General features: G+C 40.6%; 1 protein-coding gene across 3 annotated transcripts in view; it reads right to left on the bottom strand.

The window, feature by feature from the left end:
- The window catches only part of nlgn2b (neuroligin 2b), a 62133-nt gene extending 39094 nt beyond the window's left edge, over nt 1–23039 (bottom strand). For 2 of the 3 annotated variants that reach the window (XM_034606701.1, XM_034606703.1), the window contains exon 1: nt 22126–23039. The gene's annotated coding sequence lies outside the window, so the exon portion shown is untranslated. The remainder of the gene's footprint in view (nt 1–22125) is intronic. The other variant, XM_034606702.1, reaches the window with a different exon arrangement.
- Between the last annotated feature and the right edge of the window lie 1070 nt (nt 23040–24109).

The raw sequence follows: 24109 nt of genomic DNA, 5'->3' as shown, positions 1-24109 counted from the left end.
TTGCATACGAGCAGAGACTCGACCGTGAGCACAAATTGGTCTGTTCTCAACCTCTCACATGTGACTGGCAAACGGTGCTAGCTTAACAATCCTAACATCTGTTTCCGTTAACCATCCGTGAGCTGAACTGGCATTGATCATGCATCTCCAGCACATAAAGTGGGACAAATTGAAAAAAAAAAAAAAACACATCGCCAGGTTGATATGAGTCTGTTTTCTGTTTTGTTTTATATAATAGGTAGTCCTGTCAGATGGAGCTGTTGGCGGAGGTAATGACTCTCTGCCAGTGGGACACTTTTGTGAGCACGTTTAAATGGGATGGTCGGAGTGGTTTGAGGAAAATGCTTGTCCTGGGATTTTATATTGCTTTGTTTCCACTGTGAGTGTTAAAACTACATGCACTACTTCAGCTGTCAAGCCGCTCTCCTCCACTAGTCAACATCTGTGGATGACAAGCAGCTTAGCAAGCCAGAAACAGAGTGCTGAGTTTTTGACTAAACTTGCTTGTCTGCGATCTACTGTCACTGACGGAGAAAAAAGGGATCTCTCAGTACTGAAATGAAACTAAGCTCTGGTGGCTGTATATGTTGTATTCCCTTAAATCATGTATAGACACAATATTCCATTCCTATATCCTTTGATATCTAAGGGGAAAGACTACATCCCTTTTGTAATTTAGGGTTATTTTGCAAGTAAATCCACATTATTTTATTGTCCCATATTGTGGGTATTATTATTTTCTCTGAACCGACATATGCTACAGGTGTCTTCCCTTTGTTTTAGCTGTTTGTGGAAATAAATGATGTGGCAGCACAGCGTGTCACCCCTTAATTGGAATAATCTGGTCATACCTTCTACGACCAGAGTCCGGGGGACAACCTGACAAAGTGGCCGACTTTATTGATTCCTTTGCTACTGATGGTGAAGCAATTAACAATCTGAAAAGCTCAGAGGCACTGAGTACTTCCTTAGTAATAAAGTCCCTACATTTTATTAAAGGAGCTGAAAAAGAACCCTTTCTCTTGTTCCACATCAGCACATCACTTATGCTAAGCTAACTCAGTTTGTCAGTGCTACCCAAGGGGTTCTTGCTCAGGTCACACTTCCATTCCTCAGCAGCAGGAGGATTATTCTGTCAAAAGAAAGTGTTCAACATGTTGGGAATCAAAGCAAAATGTACAAGACAATAACACCACTCTTATGTGTGTATGGTAAATGTTCTGCCAGCTAACTTAGCTTACCACACAGACTGGAAACAGGAGGGAACAGCTAGCCTAATGTCTATCAGGGGGACATATACTCGTACCAACATGTTTGGTATGGGCCTTTCGGCACGCACGTGTACGGAACGAATGCAGCTACTGCTCATGCAGAACTTTTTGTGTTCGTGGAACTCAATTTGAAACTCTGTGTTTCCCCAAGTGCAGTGCATACCCAGCTCCCCATTAAATTTAAGCAACTTCTTGCTAACAATTCAGGCCATAAAATGTGACGCAGTTTTCTGTCAGAACCCGACCGTGAGAAAACTAACCAAGTTTTGTATTTCCTGTTTTTGCTGTACCTCAAAACAGAAGTACAATCCAGAACTGTGATTTGTGTGTACTATTACATCCCTAGTAAATACGAGGGCTAAAAATATTCTAGATAGGCATTCACTTGTGATTTGGCCCTGACCACTCAGCTTGATGTAAGAGTAAGACATTAATACAGTAGGGAGGGAATGATTCCTCTTGCAGGTACAATAACAACGGCTTATACCATTTTGGTTAAAACAGATATTCTGAGACATTAATGTGCAGCTAAGATGAATATGTTGTCTCTTTTCACCCTAGACATTGAAGCTGTCCAGAATCTGCCCCGATTGGACAGACTGCACACTGGGTGATGTAGGAATAGGGGATGAGGGGAGAAAGGGCTGACACTCTTGCAAAGTGCAGTATTATATCAGAATCCATTTACTCAAAAGCCACCACTAGAAAAATCTGACATCGTCTCTCCATTGTGATCTGTAGCAACTGTATGAAGTTGGGAGGATGCTGAGGTAACAGGGGCTAGGCGTCATCTAGTGTTTGGCAAACTAGTTCAATTTTAAAATGGAGTACTGAGAGGGCTGTTACAGCCTATTCCTGTCAATCAGAATCCCGTTTGATTCATTTGCTTATAGACTCATCATCTAGTTTTAGCTCACATCTTATGAATATATTAGGTAAAAATAATGTCACTTAAAATGTACTTTAATTACATAAAACAGTTTTTTGTCTTCAACTATGTGACATGTTACATAATGAAGACTGAAGCCTCTAAAGACAAGGGACAGGCAGCAGACGGTAATAGGCAGAGATCTGGCAGACTTTATGTCAATCGAGCTTTAAACCACATTAGGATTATATAAATAGGATCAATGTGGAACCTTCTGAGATGATACATGTTGTAATGTTTTTTTTTCCAAGATATTAGTGTCCATAGAAATTGTAAGGCACGATAAAGTGTAACTATTCATGCAGTGAGCTATCACCCATGTAACTTCTTGATAAAAAAATCATATAATGTGTGTATTGTAATAGGTCTTTTTTCTACTACTATACTACTACTCTAAGTACATTTTTCATGTGTCTGTACTTTACTGATGTAGATTTTTCTTTAGGTACATTTCTTGTTTACTCCACTACATATATCAGAAAATATCTCTACTTTCTACTCCACTACATTTTTACAAAGCATTGGTATTATTTTGTCTTTGATCCGTAAGTACAGTGTCACTAGGTCTGGGTGACAGACACATACTGAATATACTTCATGTGAAATCCTTTACGTACATTTATTTAAATTACATCTCGTTTCCCAGGCGCTCATTCTTGATTTCTTATTAAATCCCTCCGCAAAATATCACAAATGTCCAAATACATGTTAATCTGCGTGGGAAAATAAACATTTCAGCTTGGAAGTTCTTGTCACAGTGTTAATTTCATGATGACCCCATAATTGTGGAGAACCGCCGCATTGCTAGTGCTGAAGAGGGCTGCGAGCCTCATCTCACAATTTATTCTATTTACCATAAGCTCTCCAGACACCAAAAGCAGCTCAATCAGATACCACAGCCGCTCCATCTGCCACCGCTTCCCCCATCCTCATCATACTGCAGCCCAAAAGAATGTGGGAATATCCACAAGGAAGTAACACTTTCCACATAATATAATTGCAGTTAACCCAAGAAGTGACTGCGAACACCTCAGCTCAGCGGAACGGATCCTGCGTGAGCGGCGGAGGCCAACCTCAATTTAAAACATAGGTCAAAAACAGCTAAATGTCATTACTGCATATTTCTTGATTGCACTGCTCCGTGACTGCTGCCCAGTAATTAACAATCTGAAAATACCTAGTGAGAAAAGAAATCACGTGTTTGAGTAGAGGTCAATAAACGTGTCCATAGTGAAGCATCAATGCATGTTAGTGAAGCAGCAGCAGCAGCGGGGATCATAAAGCAGCAGGCGGTGGGAGCAGATAGGAGACGTTGAGACAAAAGGCCCTCTGTCAGTGCTGGACCAGAAAATCAATATGTTGCTGTTGGTCACCACTGTTCTCTCTGCTTAACACCTGTACATCACATGGAAAACCCTTTATCTTACAATGCTCCACACCAGCACGCAAACGGAGGAGGATGTGTCGACAGCTACTGACCAGACACCCTTGGTATGGGTGAACGCCGCCGCCTCTAGGGGGCTGTTACTTTTTATTTATCTGCCTTGTCTGTGTGTTTGGTAACTGTGAGCGGGAGGATGTGTCATAATGAAGCAAAGGCAGTGTGCACAATCTGGTGACACACTAATTAGCGATTATCTAGGTGAAATGCTAGCTGTGTTAGCGTGTGCATAGGTGTCTCTGGGCAATGCACACAGTTTGAGGGAGCAGTCTGACAGCTGCTTTGCCCCAAGCCTAAAGCTAATTTAAGAAGAGAATGGCCCACTGAATTAAACAGAAATGGCAGCTTAGCCATATTAACATGACTGCCCATCCTCGCGGATGTTCTGCTAAATGTGGAAAGCAAAATAATAATAATAATAATAAAAATAATGATGCCGATGATCATCTTTGTTGAGCGAGGAAAAAAGGGAAAGGTGGTTTCAAAGATGAAGACAACACATAAAAGTGTGTCTAGAGGGGTGCAATTTAAAAAGGAGATTTACAGGATAACACAGAATTAACTAGCTTCAATCCTCAGGCGGGCACGTACGACGCTAAGCCCCCCCCAGCAAAACTGCAATCAGCTTTATTCTTGACTCGAGACTGAAGGAGAGTCAAAAGAGCCCGAGGAGCTCAGGCTGACAGGAAACTCACAAGTCTGAATGTAGCTACGGGCCAGATGTTGCTTTAGCCTACTTGAAATATGATCATTGAAAAGTGACGACACCATAACCAGAGTTTGCACAAAATATCGCACGTCGCGCTTCAGCCTTCTCTAGTTTGAAGGAGCTACACCGGTGCATTGGTTGACAGCTCAGTGGTTCCCAGTGTATCCCATTTGTCTGAGGGCTGTCAAGTAATGCACTGTCACTGCGCGCCTCATGTTCTGGACGTGGGTGTGTTATGAACATTTTGAAAGTCTGACTAATTCATTACTGGCCCTGACAGCCACATCCATCTGACCACCAAAAACCCCTTCCTGTATTTGAAGAAAGGACGTGTAGGAAGTTTGATGGAATAAAATGCCTTAAAATAAACGTGACAGGCTGCTATTCACAAGGACATTACAACGTTGGCACAAGGAAAAATATCCCAAACATAGTGTTGCGGAAAGGACTTTGCTGTTCAGTCAGTAACCCTACGGTATGACAACCTGTTCAGGGTGCACCCCACTTCTTGCTCAAAGTCAGCTGGGATTGGTTCTAGCCCCCCGAGACCCTCAAAAGGATAAGCGGAATAGATAAAGGAAGGGCAGATGTTAAGTTAGTACTTGCTATTAGAATTTTAAGCAGAACTTGAAATGTTATAGTTTTAAACACTAGGTAGTTTTTACAACTGAAAATAACAGATTCAAAATAATTTTGAAGAAAACGAAGAGGACATTGTTGGAGGAAACAAAGAAGAGGAAAATAGAAAATAACAGAGTAAGAAATCTAACAAGAGTGTATATCAGAGGATATTTCACTCGTTGGCGAGAAGAGGCCAAAGGATGAAGGACAGATATTGACCTTGCGTTGTTCTTATTGGTCGATAAATCAAATTTGTTCTCGTTTGCTATGTCTCGTGCTGTTCTGTTTGCTTGCATTAGGCTGTGTAAATTAAGTTGTCGACATTCTAGTTTGCCAAGTAAATCTATTTCGATAGAGGTTTAGCAAGTTAGCCAAACAAGCCTTTGGATAAAATCTCTATCTTGTCAAATGTGGCTTATTGGCTTCGGACATTGCCAGTTTCTTCTCCGTCAGCTTGCCAACAAATGCTTGTGTGCATAGCTGTGTGCACAGGGAGGCTCAGACTGCAACTCGTAATTACGACAGTGAGTTACGCATCCCACCTGTAGGGGGAGCCAGATTATCGTAAAGAGCAAATTTTGCAATGTGAAGCTTCAAGTCAAATCCAAGTAAAATAAAATGAACATTATGGTTTAGTCAAAGTAATCCACCTCGTCGCATGTTGCTAATGGTATTTTGCAAATGGAATTCGTAATCGAACAATTAGATAATTGAAATTAAATGAAAGACAACAACTTTCAGCCAAAAACAACCATATTTACCGGCAGCAGCAAACAAATGTTTTGTTGTTGAAATCAAGACGTGATGTTTTCTGTTTTTAAAAGGCATATCTCAACATGATCAGTGTTAAATTAAGTTATTTCTTGTTCTATATGTATATATGAAATCTTTGCTCCACTGAGGAGGGACTAGAGTAGTGAGGTTTTAAACACTTTTTTCTTCCAATTTTGACATATGTTTGGGTTAAGGTTAACTCGTATCTGTTAGTTTGCATTTAACTCATCCATGTGTCTTTTTTTGGTGGCTGCATGTTCGTACTGCTCACGGCAAAACCGAGGGAGGGGAAAACGTGCATGGTTGTGAAAGCGGAAGAAAAAAGCCGAACATGTGAGTTCAAAAGAGGCCACGAGAAGAGGATGGCTTTAAAGAGGGCACGCAGCAGCACGAAGCGATGACAGGGAACAGAGGGAACATAACCGTCATGGCTAAAATAGAGGCAGGTGAAGGCAACAGGGGTGACATGCATGGTTAAGTGGTTTGCTTAATGTCAAGTTACGGCTCATCCTCTAATCCTCTTTCTCAAAGCTCCGCCATACTGGCAGTTTGTGAAAATGGCCTGGCAGCTGAAGATGAAACCTGATGGAAATCTCGTAAAAATCTATGTATGTGTGATTAGACCATAACATGTTCATGGAATTACAGTAAACACTAACGCTGCCAAGAAATGCATATACATCAATGTCCTTATTGCTAGCGTGACTGCATGACAGCGAAACATTATTCTTTGATATTTAAGATGAAATAAAAACACTTTTATCGACATCTTCACATCTTGTTTGTTTCACGGGCTTTCACCTTCTGTCTGGGCTTCAGTAAGTGCTCAGTTGGTTTAAGGTCTGACTGAGGTTTGGCCCCAGAAAACTCCTTGGCTGCATTTTCTTTATGCTCACGATCGATGTCCTGCTGCATCCTCCTCAATTCGGTCTGTATATGTATAGCAATGAGATGAGAGCCACTTCCTTTCTCTGAAGCTGAAACACAGCACTTTCACCTCACAACCACTGCTTCATTTCACACCAAATGTGCTGGAGTGGAATCAAATCATGTCACCGTCCCAATATTTTTCCGACTGTGCTGTACATATTTTTTTTTAAACAACCGTTCTGCCTTCGAGTTTCCCCTCGCGACTAATTCCAAACCAATTCGATTTCTGTCGTGTCGGAAGAGAAGCAGCACGGATGTTTACTGTGATTTTATAAGCCACGCTCTAAAAAGAAAAAAGATCTTTTCTTTTCCAGGAGGCAATCATCTTGACTTATCTGAACAAGTACAGTATGTCCTTTTTATATTTTTAATATTTCTTTATTCACTGCTGGGATTTATTGGCTTTATTCAATAACCTGCCGTTTGGATGATGGTGAACTAATTTGTAAAGTTTTATAAAGCCGAGAAAATGACGGGTTATAGAACTTATGTCAAACGACAGTAAATATATTATATATATTTTGTACTGAAAGGGTAAAAGTAAATGTTTGGTTCCTCACATCTCCTGCCAGGGGTGCATTACTTAATGAGGCTATTCTCAGTCAATTCATCATCAGCATTGAGTTTAGGAGCCACTGACAGCCCTACACGACAGTGGGGACATTAATGTCTGCATAAACGGCCCTGTGTACTAATGAAGACATTAATCCAGTTGTTGTGTTTGTCATATTAACACTGGTCTCTCACCACCTCATCACCTGCAGCCTGTAAATAGCCAATATATATTGTCAAAATCCAGCTTCACTTCAACTAACATTGGCCATCTTTGATAATCTGTACTACGGAGCAGGTTATCTGCTATCTCAGTTAACTCTGGATTTCCTTATCCAGCAATGAGCTTGTTCATGTGGCAGAGGCGGAGTCTTTGATTACGAGCGACATTGTCAAAACCGTAAATTACGTTCTCAATATAATAGGAGAAGAAATGCTGATGGCTGCCGGTAGAGTCGGTGAAAGCAACATCCAAAAGTAAAAATCAACAATTTGACACATAAATGAGGATCACATAACTAGAGAGAAAAACAGTGGATAGACATTTTGATCTGTGAAGTGTTAGTCAACAAAGCAGATGGATTTAATAATGTTATGACTGAGTATTTCAGTTCTTTGTCTGAGGATGAAAAAACTATTATAAAGATGTGAAAGAAGTTAAAGTGACTGTTTCGGCCGCACAACAGTGTGTTGATGTTATAAAATAAAATACAGCAGACTTTAGTTTATATTTCTCATCCCAGCTCTTGGTTTTCTTCACTTACAAATGTTCTTGAGTCAATGATAAAAAGGTAAGTAGTTGTCACAAAATGTCTTGAATTTTTGGTGTCAAATTCTTCTCCGTGTATACTGCCCCCAGTTCGTGGGTGAAATCACTTTTTAGATATTTAATAATTGAGCTATCAATCAAAACAAACACACGTCATGCTAGTTGTGCTGTGATTTCACCAAAGTGTGAGTGCTTGGGGATTTTGTTCTTTACTTCATCCTTTGCGTAAACAGATCATTAGCATCCGCTTACTTTTGGTTGTTGTCAAAATGTGTTGCAATCAGGCGTTTTGTTATACCTGCTGTCCCCACGCTCCCCGGTGGAAACTGCAATATGCTTTAAGGAGCATCCTGAGTCAGTGTGGGGCTAAGAGACACATGTCAGCCACACCTGCTCCATTCTTACATAAGATCACGTGAGCACAAAGAAAAATACTGGGCTGGAAAGAGCACACATGGTTGACATTGTACACACACATTGGCATAAAAATACCCATTGTTACACAAGTGTGCAGTCAGTTTGGGGGATAGGGGAGAGCAGCTGCAGCCTGGATACTGCACCACTGGTGGCAGATAGCGGCTGCGCTAGAGAAGCGCTGTGAGATTTCAGATGAAGTGAAGTGCAACAGAAAGGTGGGAATGTGGAGTTATATTAGTGTTGATATATATAGAGATGAAATGAGGCAGTGGATGTATCTGTTAAGGTGCATGGAAGAGGTAAAGGCCTGGTTACAGCAGTAAAGAGATAAATTATCGAACAAACATAATCGCAGTGGGAAACTCAATCAATACAAATTTCTCGCAACAGGTTAAACTTTGGTGAACTTGATGCGTTACTTGTACATCAAGCGTCGGCCAGCCGCCCTGACAGAGCTGACCTTTGGAGCGAGCAGAGAAATAAAGAGTCCAAAATGGAGGACGCCATCATAGCTGTGTCCCCTTCGTCTTGTTTTTACTTAACCTCCTGTGATGGAGCATTTACGCCTCTACAACAGAGGTATGCTTTAGGGACGGCTACGAGTACAAATAGGTGGACATGAAGTTGTTGTCGATTTAGTGACAGTGCTAACAAGGTCAGAAAGCTCGTACCCAGCATCTAGTAAAACATTTTATTGAATGAATGATGTAGTCCAGAGAAGCTTGGATTTTTTTCAAATGTCTGCTTTTATTTCATAGTCATTTTATGAGACAGTCGTGTTATCAACCCCCCTCTAGCCTTCATATGTGTTTCCATTGCATGCCGTACATTTTGCAGCACTTTTTTTGTTGCACAATTATAGCTGGCACTGTAACATCACAATTTCATAACTCTGCAGGGGGCTTTTAATTTGAAACAATCAATACAGGAATTGGTGACACCTGGCAGAGGTACGAGGGAGTGAGAGAAATAAGAGAAAAATAAATAAAACGGCAGATTCAACTAACTTTAAGATAGATAGATATTTATTACCACTTAAAATTCACTCCAACTGCCACTGTTACCATGGCGGCCACATCAGTTGGTCCCTATTGGTCACTATAGTCATTACCTCATCACTCTCAAGCAGTATAAACAAAGCCTTTTTTAAGTCTTTGTTGAATAATAACTTATCTTTTTTTATCATGATGATATTGCATGTGAATATTGAATGTGTGTCTGGTTTATACAAGCTTTAATCAAAATGGAATGTTATATTACAAATGGACAATTTATAAAAAGATAAATAAAAAAATTACCCATCGACTTTATTACTTTTTAATGTCAGGGTTGCAGAGCCGGAAGGATTTGGATGTTTTTCACTGATAAATAATATATGTTCTTTACATAGACATATACAGATAATTGAATAAAGACTTTCTTTAGTTATTCTTTGTTGAATGCTCTAAAAATAAGATCTTCCAGGACCAAATGAAAATCTATGACACCTTTAGAATTAGAAGTATCATCACATTATTGGAAGATGTTGTCTATATAAGTCCTATCTGTTTTCCAGTCCTATTTTAGGGAGTAAACTACAAAACAGATCAGAACAGGAAATACCTCAGTGTAAATTCTGTGATTTATAACTAAGTCAAATGTTTTAATTGTCCAGTATATTACACAGCATGCATGAGAGCATTACACCGAGCTCCACTGGACTGAAAACATTGTGAGAGGAAGTGGAAAGCTGAGCATTAAGGACTTAAGCTTTTGGTTCTGCAGATACTAGAAGTTATTTTTGAAATCATAAAACCAACACGTAATAGTCCTTCATTTTCTTACTGGACGCTCGTCCTTCTTTAAGTTACTGGCATTTTTTGGGGTTTGCATGCTTTTGTTTGTTTGTTTAGTTGGTGTCATTCCCTGCTGCTGAAACCTGGTTCCCAAACTGCCGGTTGTAATGTGCTGTAGTCCAGTCGTGTTCTGAGTATCCAAACACATGAATAATTAAAATGTTTCAGAGAGGCCAGGATAACATGCATATAGTGTTTTTCATCTTTTGCAACACACCACTATATTTTTTTTCCTCTGAAAATAAACCAGAGGGCTCTTTACGTGTAAATGCAGTTACTCCTGCAACATCGACAGGAGATCCCAGAGAGTAGCCATCTAGAAGGACATTCAGAGAGTGGATACTTCCGCCAAGGCTAATGCATCTCGCCATGTTAAAGAAAGTGAAAAAAGAAATCCTGGATATGCCCATTTATCCAGATCTTCTCCAGAAATTGATTGGGTTCTTCCTTGGGTCACACCCCACACCTCCACAAAACGTAATGGAGATCAGTTCAGTCATTTTTTAGAAATTCTGCTGACTGACTGACTGACTGACTGACTGACTGACTGACTGACTTGGGAAGGCAGGCATGTTGGTTAGTGAGGTTAGTGACAGACAGGTACACCACACTCCTTACTGTTTAAGGTTAACATTTTCAACACTATTCAATGTGTTCCAACAAAAATTACCAATCTATATAAATGTTATTTTCTATTGGTAGTTGCAGAGTCCACCTTTCCTGCACTGGATTCAGCTACTGCACTGGATTCGGCTGCCTACACAGGGATTTACAGGAAATGATGCAGAATATATTCCAGAGCATTATTATTTCACTGATAACAACCTTAGTGTTTACTGTACACACTTGCTACCATATTAGAGTTGTATGAAGTCAATGATAAAGCAAATGGACTGGCTTTTATTCTGAAGAAGTCACAGGAAACGCAAAGCACCTCTCACAAACACCACTCGTTCACCTAAGGGGAGTCCAAAACGTTTTATTTTTGGCGTTTCCAGACAGTGGATCAGTTTTAAATATTGCAGGAGCAGCCATGCAAAGTGAGCTGTTGGATAAAGCTGTCAGAAAAGCTGCAGGAGACAGGCCGCACACCTCCACCTTCTCTTAGAGGTAACCGCCACTACGCAACTAACTGAAGTCTTTAAACAATTTAAACGTCTTTATTTATTAGGTTGCAGTGTAAACAGTTTAACCATGATGTAGTTGCTCTGTACTAATATTGTAAAAATGAGAGTTAGAAAAGAATTTGGAATGTGAGGAAAAAATCAACCTTCACTGAGGATAATCCCCTGCAGAAATAATCCAATATTGATGGTCCTGCAGAATCATTAACATTAAGAATGTTTTATGTGTATTTTCAGAATATATGTGAGTAATGATGAAATAGATCATGCTTTATTACACTTACACTGGGTATACAGGTCCAATCCCTATTAAATAGTGTGTCTACAGACATAATAAATGCCCTTTTATATTTATATACTTGGCTCAAAACAAGGAAGGCACTGTTGTCAGTTTTTTGGTGATCTAGATGTACATCATTGCAGATGCAGACAGTTTTTTAAACAGACGATCAACTCGGCCCAACAGTCCCATTAAGAAACCACATTTAAATTCACTAGATCCAGATTTGTAGTATTTGGATCAGCACCAAATTGCACACACTCATAAATATCAGTATGTCGGGGTTTTTTTATTGTATCAAGATCCATGAATTATTTACAGAGAAACCCTATCTCACAAAGCTAAAGGAAAAAATAATATTGGATCTGCCCACTGATCTGAATCTGCACCAAAATGTAATGGCTTCTTCCCTGACCCATAACGCATCCGTCCACCAAATTTCATGACAATGCGTCCTGTAGTTTTTGCATAAACGTGCTTACAGACAAACCAACAAATAAATGGACAGGAGCGAAAAAACCTCTTTGGCGGAGGCAATTAAAAAGTGAAACCTTTAAAAGTCAAATCCATATGTTTGGTGGATAATAGGTGATTTATCTTTGACCACAGACAGTCATAACAATGTGTAATACAATCATGTCATGCAGCTGGTCCTATACAATGCTTGTTTGCGGAGATGATGGGAAAGCAGCCCGAGAGTTCAGCCACACAATCTGAAACATAAGCCTCCTTTATTGTCTCACACTGGGGAGAGTTTTGACTGGAGCTCATCATTCATCTGAGTAAATACGTACAAGTTCACTTTCCTCATGCTAATCAAGCTGCCGCAAACAAAGAGAAAAAAAAAAAAACCTGCTGCTGAAATTTAAACGTTGCCTAAAGAAGACTGTCACGCTCGGTGGAAAGCGTACCTTGACAGATGGGCTGGCCCCACTGATGATGTGTAAGTTAGCATAAATAGAGCACGGAGACCCGCTGCATGTGATGTAACTTTTATATAAACCACACATGTGAACAGTAGTAAAGCAAATTCTGTTTCGTTTTATGAAAAACATTGACGACAACATCTTAATTGCAGATAAAGCAGGTAGGATGAAAAAGCTCTGCACACAACGTCCAGTACACAAACAATAAAAAAGTGACCGTATTATGTAGAACTGTTTGAGGAGGACACACTAATGACAAGGAATAATTCTGTAGTAGCTTCAGAGCATCAATACAGGACAAGCAAACAGCCCATTCAAACGGGCAGGTTTAGAAAGGACGTTCAGTTTCCTGTTTTCATTGCCTTTATAAGCTGATACAGAAAAAGTACATTTAGACACAATGCAGCCTCATTAAACCTGATTACTCAAGATAACCCAAAGTAGTACAGTACTAGTGCAACAATGGCTAAACAATTGTCAGTATTGTCGTATTGGTTTAGGGAGAGACCTGGAATCCTGTGTGCCATCAGCTGATCACTATCAGACGACTCTTACAATCACCTATCAGATTGAAACAAGGTAATTAGGTGGTCTTGATAATCTGACAAGCTCACACTCTCTCACTCCTGTGATTATTCATGTCACTGCCTCTGCCACCACACAGAAGCAGCCATGCTTGGATTTGTCCTTTGAATGAAAGACAATTTTCCTCCCACAGCATCTGGAAATCAATTTACATTAAATTGTTCTGAATGCTCAAATATAAGTGTGTTTCTACAACCTGACATTTTGCAAGAACACTGTATAGTGTGGTGACCACGGTGTAGTCTCTTGATCTTCACCAAGCTCAAGTGTTTTGTCGTTGGATATACTGTAAAGTACAAACGTAGGGTTCTATATAGTTGCCTTTATGCTAGGTATTGAAATATTGCAGTTTACATATGAAAAGCAGGCATAACATAAATCAAATTAAGACCTCTTGTTATATTCAAGTAACAAACAGCCATTATTCATGAGAAATGACATTCAGCCTGGTGACAGAAATTATGCAACAAAGAACTCGATTCTAATGGTTAAAATGTGCTGGCAAATTATTTCTGGTATCAAATTAAACTTTGGTAAACTTTGACGTGCAAATTTGTGCCACTGACCAATAGCGAGTCACTGTGTCAGTGACAATCTTTGAGCAAACTTCGAATCAAAGAGCCCAAAATGGAAAGTACAATCTTTGCCGGAAAAATACACTTTAAGGTAACCTGCTCTTTTGGAGTATAAATTATATGCAGAAAGGTACACAGGGTTCCTGCAGGTTTCAATAATTCAAATTTGAGAATTTTAAAGACTACAACAAATAAAATGTAAGACCTACTGTATGTCAAGTACAACAGATATGAAGGAACATGGGAGGAGTCCCAGAATTACTTATACTTCCCTATATTTGAAGATAAGGTGAAGTAGCCAAGAAGAGAACAACTCTCTAGTCACCACATTATCTTGCACAATCCACCCAGAGACAGTAGGTTTCTGTCTCCTTACCCACAGCCAAGCCGAGTACTGCGATAAATTCTAACCAGGGTGTTAGTAGGCAATTATCAGCTCCACTTTGGTCTTGTTTGCAGTTCAATTACTGTGTAAATATCTGTATCCTTGAGAAGGGACAATACACACTGAGATATTACAAACTACACATGCATCTTAATTGGAAGTAGCAAAAAATGGAAATTGACAGAAAGTTCTACCAAAATATATTTAAGACCAAATCTGTAATGTTTTCATGTATTTAAAACTTTTTTAGGGCTAGAGTTGATATTTTTCATTTTTAGACTTTTTAAGACCCCCGTGGAAACCCTGATTAAGACAGGGGTTGTTATACAAAAACATCCATTAGCTTTCCATGCCATTAGCGACCGAGCTAATGTCAGTTACAAAGATATGACAACAACATGGCATTATTTCCAAAGAGGACTCGATGAGCCTGTATTTTATGGATATCTGTGATGTCAATGTAACCCCCTCAACCTGATGCACCCACCCAGTTGCCACATCTACCTTAGCACTAAAACAGCCCCACTGCTTATAAAACATTATCAAATAATCACTGTAATTTAAATGATGTGGAATTGCATGTTTCTGGGTATAAGCTGAGCCACATTACACTGCAACAATTCATCTGTTTAAACAATTTTACATGAGCTATAAATGTTTTGCCCTTTTTTCCCAAAATTTTTTTTATTCATTCCTCAAATTCTGTTTTTTATTCAGCCCTTTACCGTATCACAGCACAGAATCATGCTGCCCCCCCGAATATAATGCTCTTTAACACATACTTCACTTGAAGGGCGCTCATTGAGCCCAGAGATCTTCATCAAGGCTAAACAACATAAACCAGACTTCAGAGCAAAAACATACAAATGTATAATAAATAATTTGGATCTGCCCCATAACGTAATGAGCTCATCCCTCACTCCTGCCTCATCCCTCCAACACGTTAAATGCAAATCGGTTCAGTACTTTTTGTTTGATGCTGCAGACACATCAACAGACACAGGTGAAAAGATAAACTCCTTGGTGGAGGTGATTATGATTTTGTTATGCAAAAGGAAATGGATTTTTTTAAACAGGTCACAGGAAATGTTGTACATTCGCTGCAATGAACGTGCAAGAGGAACATTTCTTTATTTTTAGATGATATGGGATGATGTTTTCTCCCTCATGTTATTGTAAAAGGTAAATCAATGTTAATTTGTATTCAAGCTGCTGGAGCTAACTTTTATTTACCTCCCCTTTCTCCCGCAGCCTACTGATTGTGAAAACTACAGACCAATCTTTTTGCTCTGCTGACAAACATTAAGGTTTTCTGCCTTGAAACTGAGTTCTCGACCTTTTGAGAACATAGTAATCATCAGTACAGGCCTTTTTGTTACTAATTTGGTCTGAACTCAGCGGAGGGGTCTTTTGTTGGAACAAACATGGGTATTTTTGAATTAACAAGGGCAGACAATAAGGGTCCACTGAGATGACTAACCCTGGGCCCTGAATCACCGGAGCATCAACAGCACAGCACCATGGTTTAGGATTGATACGATCCACTGAACCTCTGACTGGAAGGAGTTTAGAAAACAAAAAATGGCCAAATGTTCAAGCATACGAGCGGCACATCAGCAGAGTGTGTTTCCATGACTTTGTCGAGATCAACAGAAATCGCAGACTAAAGCCGGCACGTGTCATTTAACCCACTGACTGCAGTAATGCATCAAACAGGAGACAGCATTGTTAAAATTATCTCGCAATTTCATTTGGAAGAAAAAAAAACTAATTACAGAAGCCTTGTGGGATGCCTGGTTTTTGCACGGGGCTCACACAGGGCAGTCGCTTGAATGTTTAATTAAAGGTCAAGTACAGTCCGCTTTGATATGTGGCGCCGCAAGAAACACAGGTCCTCACAACAATGTTCTGTATCTTTTTTTTTTTTAAACCGCTCAGTTTACCACGTTTATAGCAAATCCATACCTCAACCTCTTTCTGTCACTTGGGACAGACAATAAAGTGTACCTATCTCAATGTGTTCATCCAGGAGCTGACAGAGATTCTGAGGTGGCTTTAACCCATTTAGACCTGATGCAACATACTGGTATGCGTGTATATAAAATTTTACGATTATATATTCTGAGCACGGTCACCGATACTCGAATGCGAAGCGAATATCATGGGAATATCGAGATGGAAAATATAGTTTTCCCAGATATATTTACTATTTTTAAATATTCTTTAGGGAAAAGGCAATAAGCAATACAAATTTAATCAGATTCCTTTTTCAGGAAACCCACAGGTTTTATTTGGTTGTTTTCAAACAATGCTTAGGTTTTAGAGTACTTTTTTATTTGGCCCCTTAAGTGTCAACGGGTTAAAAGGGTGTTGCTGTACTGTCAGTAAAAGGTAAGTTTATATAATCCTCAGTGGCATGTCTTTGCACCTTTACACAGATTTTTATTCAATGTTCATTAAAGACTAAACGTCCACCATATTGAGTGAAAAAACACTCTTCACAGCTTTGTCTTAAAATGTCTTTTGGCCGCTAAATTTGTCTTTGGTAGCTACACTGGGTTTCCACAAAGCATTGAGTGCACTGCCGAGCACATACTCCAATGTTCTTTCCACTTAAAGCGACAGTTTACTTCTGCACTGGAGGGACAGAGTGGGTGGAGGGGGTGGGTGGGGACGTGGGTATTAACATTTCCGAGAGCACCATATCTCAAAATTTGCTCTGGCATCGAAGTTCCTCACTTTATCTCAAGGCAATGAAACGTGCATTAGCCAACTTCATACTGCAGCATTAACTGGCTATCATATTCCCATCTGAAGATGCAGAAACTAAGGCGTTTAACTCATAGCAAATGGGGCTGCCATTCCAGAACAGTATATCAAGTAGGCCACGACTGCCCGTGCGTAACTCATGTCAACGCTGCCCGCACCTTTATAAAGAGCGCCAGCTGCCTAATGCCTGCACCGTGTCAGGAGCAAGGTGAATTATGATCATCCTCGTCAATGATACACTAACACCGCTCGAAGGAAACAATTCTATTTTTTTTTCTCCGAGATGCCATGTTTGACAGCCCAAACAAATATCGGAGAATGGACTGTTACGGCTGCTGAATGGATCATATCTGGTGAATTGAACTTTGCAATTCACGAAAAGGTCACGTGGGCTGTTTTAATGGGCTCACACCTCAGCTGCTAATAAAAGAAACATTATATTTCCAGATATTTGAATGGGGTTTGGTGTGATATTCCTCCCCAGACTGAACGAGACGGGGACGGCACTCACCCCGGCTTATCTCCTGGATGACTGTTATGTGATATTGTTCAAAGGAGGTTACACAAGATGGTTACCATGGCATTTGCACAGGCGTTTCTCCAGCTTTACTTTGCTCGCGGATAATAGGTCAGGTCGAGCTATTCTCCTGCTTTTCTCCTCCTTGGTTGTGACGTGACTAAGAGCTGGGTCATTTTAACCTCCCTTTTCTCTGACTTGACATCTTCACACAGAAATCAACATCTCCTCCACCTCTTCCATTATAGCGGCTTCACCACTAATCCGGCATGCAGCCAGTGTTTCACGTGAAGATGCCATAGCTTGCTGAGAAAGCTCATGTGAGGACCAGAAATATGGGATGGATTTTGATCCTGTTTTGGGCAAATGATAATCTAATGTTTCAGCCGTTCCGTATGTGCCTTGCATATCTCTAGATATCTTTGAGTAAACAGGCGACCAATGCTCTGTCACTGCAGTGGATGGAAATCCTCAATGAAGTGACATTGTCTATCACAATGAACACGTTCACAGCAACGAGCGCATTTACAACAGTCACAATGACAACTAATTCTCCAGTTCAGGTTCTGTGTACTGAGTCGAGCTTCACCGAACTTTGAATAAAAGAGGTGAGCAGCTCTTTGTGCAGCAGCAGTGGTGCAGCTTCATGGTTCTGTGGACTCAGTCCTGCAGCATCTCTTTACCTGCCAAGGCTCAACTACTGCAGGTCACTTCAACTGTTTCAGAAAGAACGCTGCATCCAGCATCACCACGGACCAATCAAACAGCCGTTCCAGACACACAGGTTAGAACAGACACTAATTCTTAAAACAAAACATGGTTGAATGGGAAAATCTAAAGCAACAAGTGATTTTTCGTTCCATAAATGTGCAGCTTCCCATGGTAATAGGTGCCTTGCAGCAGTGACACGACAGGTTACATCCGTCCTAATATCAAACCTCTATGTCCAACAGAAATCCCAGATCCCAGAATTGTTCCTGATACATCTCAAAAGACTCCCAAGTCCAAGTCTCAAACTGCAAAATTGGTAAGTGCACAAGGGCTCTTTTGTGGACCTTCTGGACCCGTGATACACACTTTCTGTAAGTGCACAATCTGCAGACTCCCCTCGGGACTGACCCACAATTCAGTGTTGTGACATAAAAAAAATAAAAAACAGGATTGACAGGGAAACCCCAGAGGCAGCCTTGTTTTTTTTTGTTTTTTTTTTAAATAGAACGAGGATCAGATACCTCTGCTCTGAGTGCCACATAGTGCAATACCATACTTTATAAATCTATTTGGAGCTCTTTAAATTCTATGGAGTCCAACGCTTCGGTCATGGAGTGGACACTGAGATTTTGTCTGTATTATATTGAATGACTTCAGTCGGAACATTTCTAACTGTGATGAACTCTAAGGTGTTCACTGTAAAGATCGACATTCCTTAAAAACAAGTCTTCACCAGCGATACCTGCAAAGATTAAGTTTGGCCAGGAACAGAAAATCTCTCCAGCCTCCAGTGAGGCACAGCCTGGATCTGCTGTTTGTACATTAACTTCCTCAAAGCGAAGGTACTTTGAATGCAACTGATATGAGAATGTACAAGTATCACGCAATTGCACTTCCAATCGGTGAATGCGTCTTTGTTAGACAGCCACCTGTTTATGAATTTTTTATATTACTGCTCGATACAGAATGTAATGTTTTTGGAATGAGGAGTTTGTTTTAACGAAAAAAAAAATAAAGTGACCAAACAGCAAATTGTAATTAAGTATAAATTATGGAAATTGAAATAAAACACAAGCTGATGTAAAACATGTAGCAGGCACAGCAGGAGTAAAATAAAGTAATTGCAGCTAGCTTTAACAAATCACTGCATATTTTAAGTTTCTTATGCAACTTTCTCCGCAATTTTGATTTCTTAAACCCAATAAAACACATGAATACCATCCGAACCCAAATAAAAACAGAGACACTTTAAATTCCTGATAATGTCTCGTCTCTGATGGACATAGAACTAAATTAAGGAACAAATGACACCTCTGTTAACCATAAGTTACCATCTAAATTTCTTGCAGCACATATATGGCTGTAGCATTCAGCCTATGCTCATAGAGCGTGCAACGAGCTGCAGTTCAGGGAGCTAAACACATTGATTCTGTGCAACAGCAAAAAAAATTTTTAACATTTGGAAATGTTGATTCATCTAAGCAGCAGTGCAACATCAAAGAGCAAAGGGAAACTGTGATATATATATATATAATCACCTGTTATTTTGAGCCCTTGTTAGCAGCAGGAAGACATGTCGCAAATCAAAGTCTAAATGAGGAATTCAGGTATATTATTTGTTTTTCTGGCCTAACAGTCTATTCCCAAATATCTTTAACCCAAAACGTAACCATCCATAAAACTTATCTGTGACCCTACGATGGCAAAGTACAATTATTAAACTTTAAAATATCAAGCCTTAGTTACATTTCTTTGTCATAATGGTTTGATAATGACATCTTATTATCAATTATTGTCAATTTTTAAACGTATACATATCGGCTGAGATATCAGTATCAGAGAGTTTTACTTCCTCACATCAGTATGTGCCTCAGCCTTCAAAAATCCATATCGGTTGGGCTCCACTTTTGAACGCTGGGCCTTGGTGATGGATATAAGCACTGATATGTGACAAAGTTGCTCTCTCTCAAAAAACAGCTGTATGGATGACACAACAGCTGGACATCAGGCCTGTTCCCCTTTAAGAAAGCTCAACGTCCATGTGTGAGAGAATATCTCAGCCAACACTCTTGGCCACTTCACCTTCCTCGCTCACATATTACCCAAACATACTTCATTAAACATTAAGACTCCACTTCTTTTTTGTTCTGGACTCTGGGTCTACACTTCGCGTCGTCATCCAATCCATTAAGCAGCCGCTCTTTCTATTTTTTTCTTACACAACATTTATCTTTTCTATTTTTGCTCTGGACAAAATGTGGTCGCAGTGGAATTAACTTTATCGACCCTTTACTGACGGGTTTTGGATGCAGAAATCTGCGAATGGTAGCAATCGCAGCGTATTTCCCTATATAGTTAGAAAAACAGTTTTAACAGGCAAAACCCATGTATCAACAGGTTTGGTTGATTATATAAAGTGTTTTATGATATATTCGGTGTCCCGAAAGACCATCTGTATATTCAATTTGCCACCAAAGCCTCCAGGCCCACTCACTGTTGAATGCAAGAAATGCAACAGAGACACAAAATGGAGCATGGTCAAACAAATTCCAGAAATAGAATATTCAAAATTATCACAGAGGGAATAAGGGTTTTTTAAATTTTTAAACGCTCCCAGGAAACATTTTATTTTGAGATTCTCTTTATATTTTTGCACATTTTTAGTACTGGGTCTCCATTCTTTGCTTTTCAATATGCGCCGTGTCTTTTCTCTTGGATGCAAAGACAAAATTTGGTTTAAAAGACGTTTGGAAGTCCATAGAAATCCTCCATGTCTTCAGCCATATTCTGTTCGGTTTGTGTAACTGTCCAAATGCCAGTAACCAAGCTGACGTGAGGCCGGCCTTTGAAGGCAATCAAAGCAATTCCAACAGTACACGGACAAGAGTCATACTTCTTCTTCCACAAATTCTGCAAACAAAGTCTACAAAAAACACTTTATTGGTTTTCTGATGGATTTTAAATGTCACTCCTCTGTGGCTACAGGCACCATATATATATATATATCCGCGTGGATAAAAAACACACACATCTATTCCCTAAAAATGAAAATATACCATTTCTCATCCCTGACCTGTCAGAACAGAGGTCCTGTTGTCTGCCATTAACTGAGCACTGCCCAACCACCGCTGAATATTAATGGAGCCTCCCCTAGATCATCAGTGTGTGCATTTAATTCACAATCCTATCTGCATCTTCTAGGGCACCGACGTTGTGCGTGCTTGTGCATGTGTGCGTGTGCGTGTGTGTGCATACTGTGTGTGTTACTCAGCTGTTGTGGGTTTGTTCATGAGAGAGGACATCTTCTGAGTTTGAGCCCTGACACACACACACACACACACACACACACACACACACACACACACACACACACACACACACACACACACACACACACACACACACACACACACACACACACACACACACACACACCGCTTGAGATTAGTTACATTACAGCACAGCAGCGTGTGTCTAATTAAGCAGCCATTAACGCATTTAATAAAGGCTTTATTCAAACAATCTACACCTCCACCAGCACCAGCAGCAGTGAGACAGAAAAAACTGGAGCCCCCCCCCCCCAAAAAAAACGAGAAGAGCAGCCAGTCCCGCTGATTCCAATTAAATCACACGAATGTCATCTCGTCGGCAGCATGGCTCGAATGACAGAATACTGATGCCGAGCGCACAGAGTCGAGCGATCGTGTTAGGATGTGACAGCTTATCAACAGGCAAGGCCAATGGAAGGCTCCCGCTGCAAGGAAGAATAAATACGTGCTATGGCAACAAAGTGCTTTTTTGGAGAATTGACACTCCAAAAAAAAAAAAATCCCCCCCCCCCCCCCCCCCCCCCCCCCCCAATTCTGACAGTGCGTCAAGATGGATAACGTGCGCAATGTGCGAAGTCACCATTGCGCACACATGACACCCGTGATAGACGGGAGAAGGGAGAAAAAAGAAGAAAAAAAAAAAATCTCTGCTCACGTCTGCGGAACATATGGCTTACCTTAAGGGTCTCGATGCAAAGCACCGGAATTATGGTGATGACGAGGATGATGATGGTGATGATGGCCCGTCCATGCGATTCTTCAGCTCCGTCCTCGGTCGGTGTGTCGATGATGATGATGAAGAGGAGCGTCTAACTAGGCCATTTCTTCCCCGATCGCAGTTGTTTCTCGGGAGGGCAGCGCGTCGCGGGGTCTCGCACATCAGCACAGCTTCTCGGCGTCCGTCTTCTCTCTCCGGCTTTTCCCAAAAAAAGCACACCTCATAGTGGCCCCCTCCTCCTCTCATCCCTCTCCGACAACACCCCGCTCTCCTCCTTATCCACAGATGTGTGACTTTTTTTTTTTGTATTCTGGTGTTGAGCCGCAGCGGCGGGAGAAGGAGGAAAGAAAGAAAAAAAGAACGACTCTCAGTGAAACAAATGCGTAACGCTATAGCGTCAAGACTGTGCGCGCTGCTCCGCGAGTCAACGCAGCGATCGGTCCTCTCTCCCCCATTTGTCCATGCTGATAATAATCCACCGTATATATCTGCACCGCCAGAGGCCTTCAACACAAAAACACAACACAACACACACACACACGTTCAACAACAACAGCGGACAGTTGGAGTTAAAGCGTGAAATTTGCGCTGGAAAGACACCCACCGAAATCAGGTGTCCAAATCTGTCTCCTTTACGCGCTTGCGTGGTGCCTCTCTCTGAAAGGTCTCACTGGGTGTCTGATGCTGTGCGCGGAGAACAGAGGCTCGCTCTGTCAAACATCTTCCGTTTAGCCTGCATGGTTTAAGAAAAGCGGGACAAACATGTCAGTGAGGTGCAGGGGTATTATTTTGAAGCCTGATACATGCGCTGGAGGAGAAGGAGAAGAAGAGGAGGAGGAGGAGGAAGATCCCGCCGCCTGTGCTTCAACAGTCTCTCTCTCCCTCTCTCTCTCTCTCTCTCGCTCTCTCACCCCCCCTCTCTCTCTCTCTCTCTCGCAGGACACAACTTGCAATATTTCAGTCACACAGCTCGTTGTCATGACGAGGAGCTGCGACGCATGAGCCCGTGAACGCGCACCGGATCTGCTGGAAACCGTCATGTAATATAAAAACATGAATGTCTTTGCAGACACAGGGTTTTTGCTTCTAAATGAGGATCTTCACAGTGCTGACGTCAGATAGCTTTTTTAAAGATTTCAATAAAAGCATTTGTGGGCTTCACACATCCATTCCATACATGTATCCCTTTAACAGATTCACATGTTGTATTTTATATTTGACATTCCCTTTTATTGTTTTCTCAAATCTACCTATTCCCATGAGTTCATGAGTTCTCTCAAGATTCAAAGAAATTCTAAATACGGTGTAATTTCACGATATGCTTCGTACATTATTTGTGCGGCATTTAACTCAATGATTTCAATCATGACAATCGTGATAATAATATGAAACGATTCATTCATTATATGGTTCCCATGATTCCCCATAACGCCCTGTTCAATATGTGTTGATTTACAGGAAAGTTGCTGGAAAAGACCAGGAATACTCTTTCAATTAAACCTGCATTTATCGATTTCACCACTTGGAGGCAGTACACACAAACTGGAAGCCCATCACAGTCATAAGCATTTAAAGGTCTAGTGTGTAAGATTGAGGTGAAAGGGATCTTTTGGCAGAAATTAAATTTATAATAATCCTAATGATGTTTCTACTATGTGTTTCATCTAAAGTGTACGAATTATTGTTTTCTTTAGCTGAGAATGAGCTCTTTATATTTACATCGGGAGCGGGACCCCTCTACGGAGGCCGCCATGTTTTTTACAGTAGCCCAGACTGGACAAACTAAACACCTTTTGAGTTTTTATGACAACTGAAGTCTACCACAGGTTCTCTTTCATGTTTGGAAGGGGTGGGTGAGATGAAGGGTATTCAGCTGCAACATGCAACTTCACCACGTAATTCAACACAGTGAACCTTTAAATCGTTGAGGTGAAGTTATTAGC

The sequence above is a fragment of the Hippoglossus hippoglossus genome, chromosome 14 (assembly GCF_009819705.1).
Source record: "Hippoglossus hippoglossus isolate fHipHip1 chromosome 14, fHipHip1.pri, whole genome shotgun sequence".
Lineage (NCBI taxonomy): Eukaryota > Metazoa > Chordata > Actinopteri > Pleuronectiformes > Pleuronectidae > Hippoglossus > Hippoglossus hippoglossus.
The sequence above is the reverse complement of the archived record's forward strand: the minus strand, read 5'-3'. Positions and strand labels throughout refer to the sequence as shown.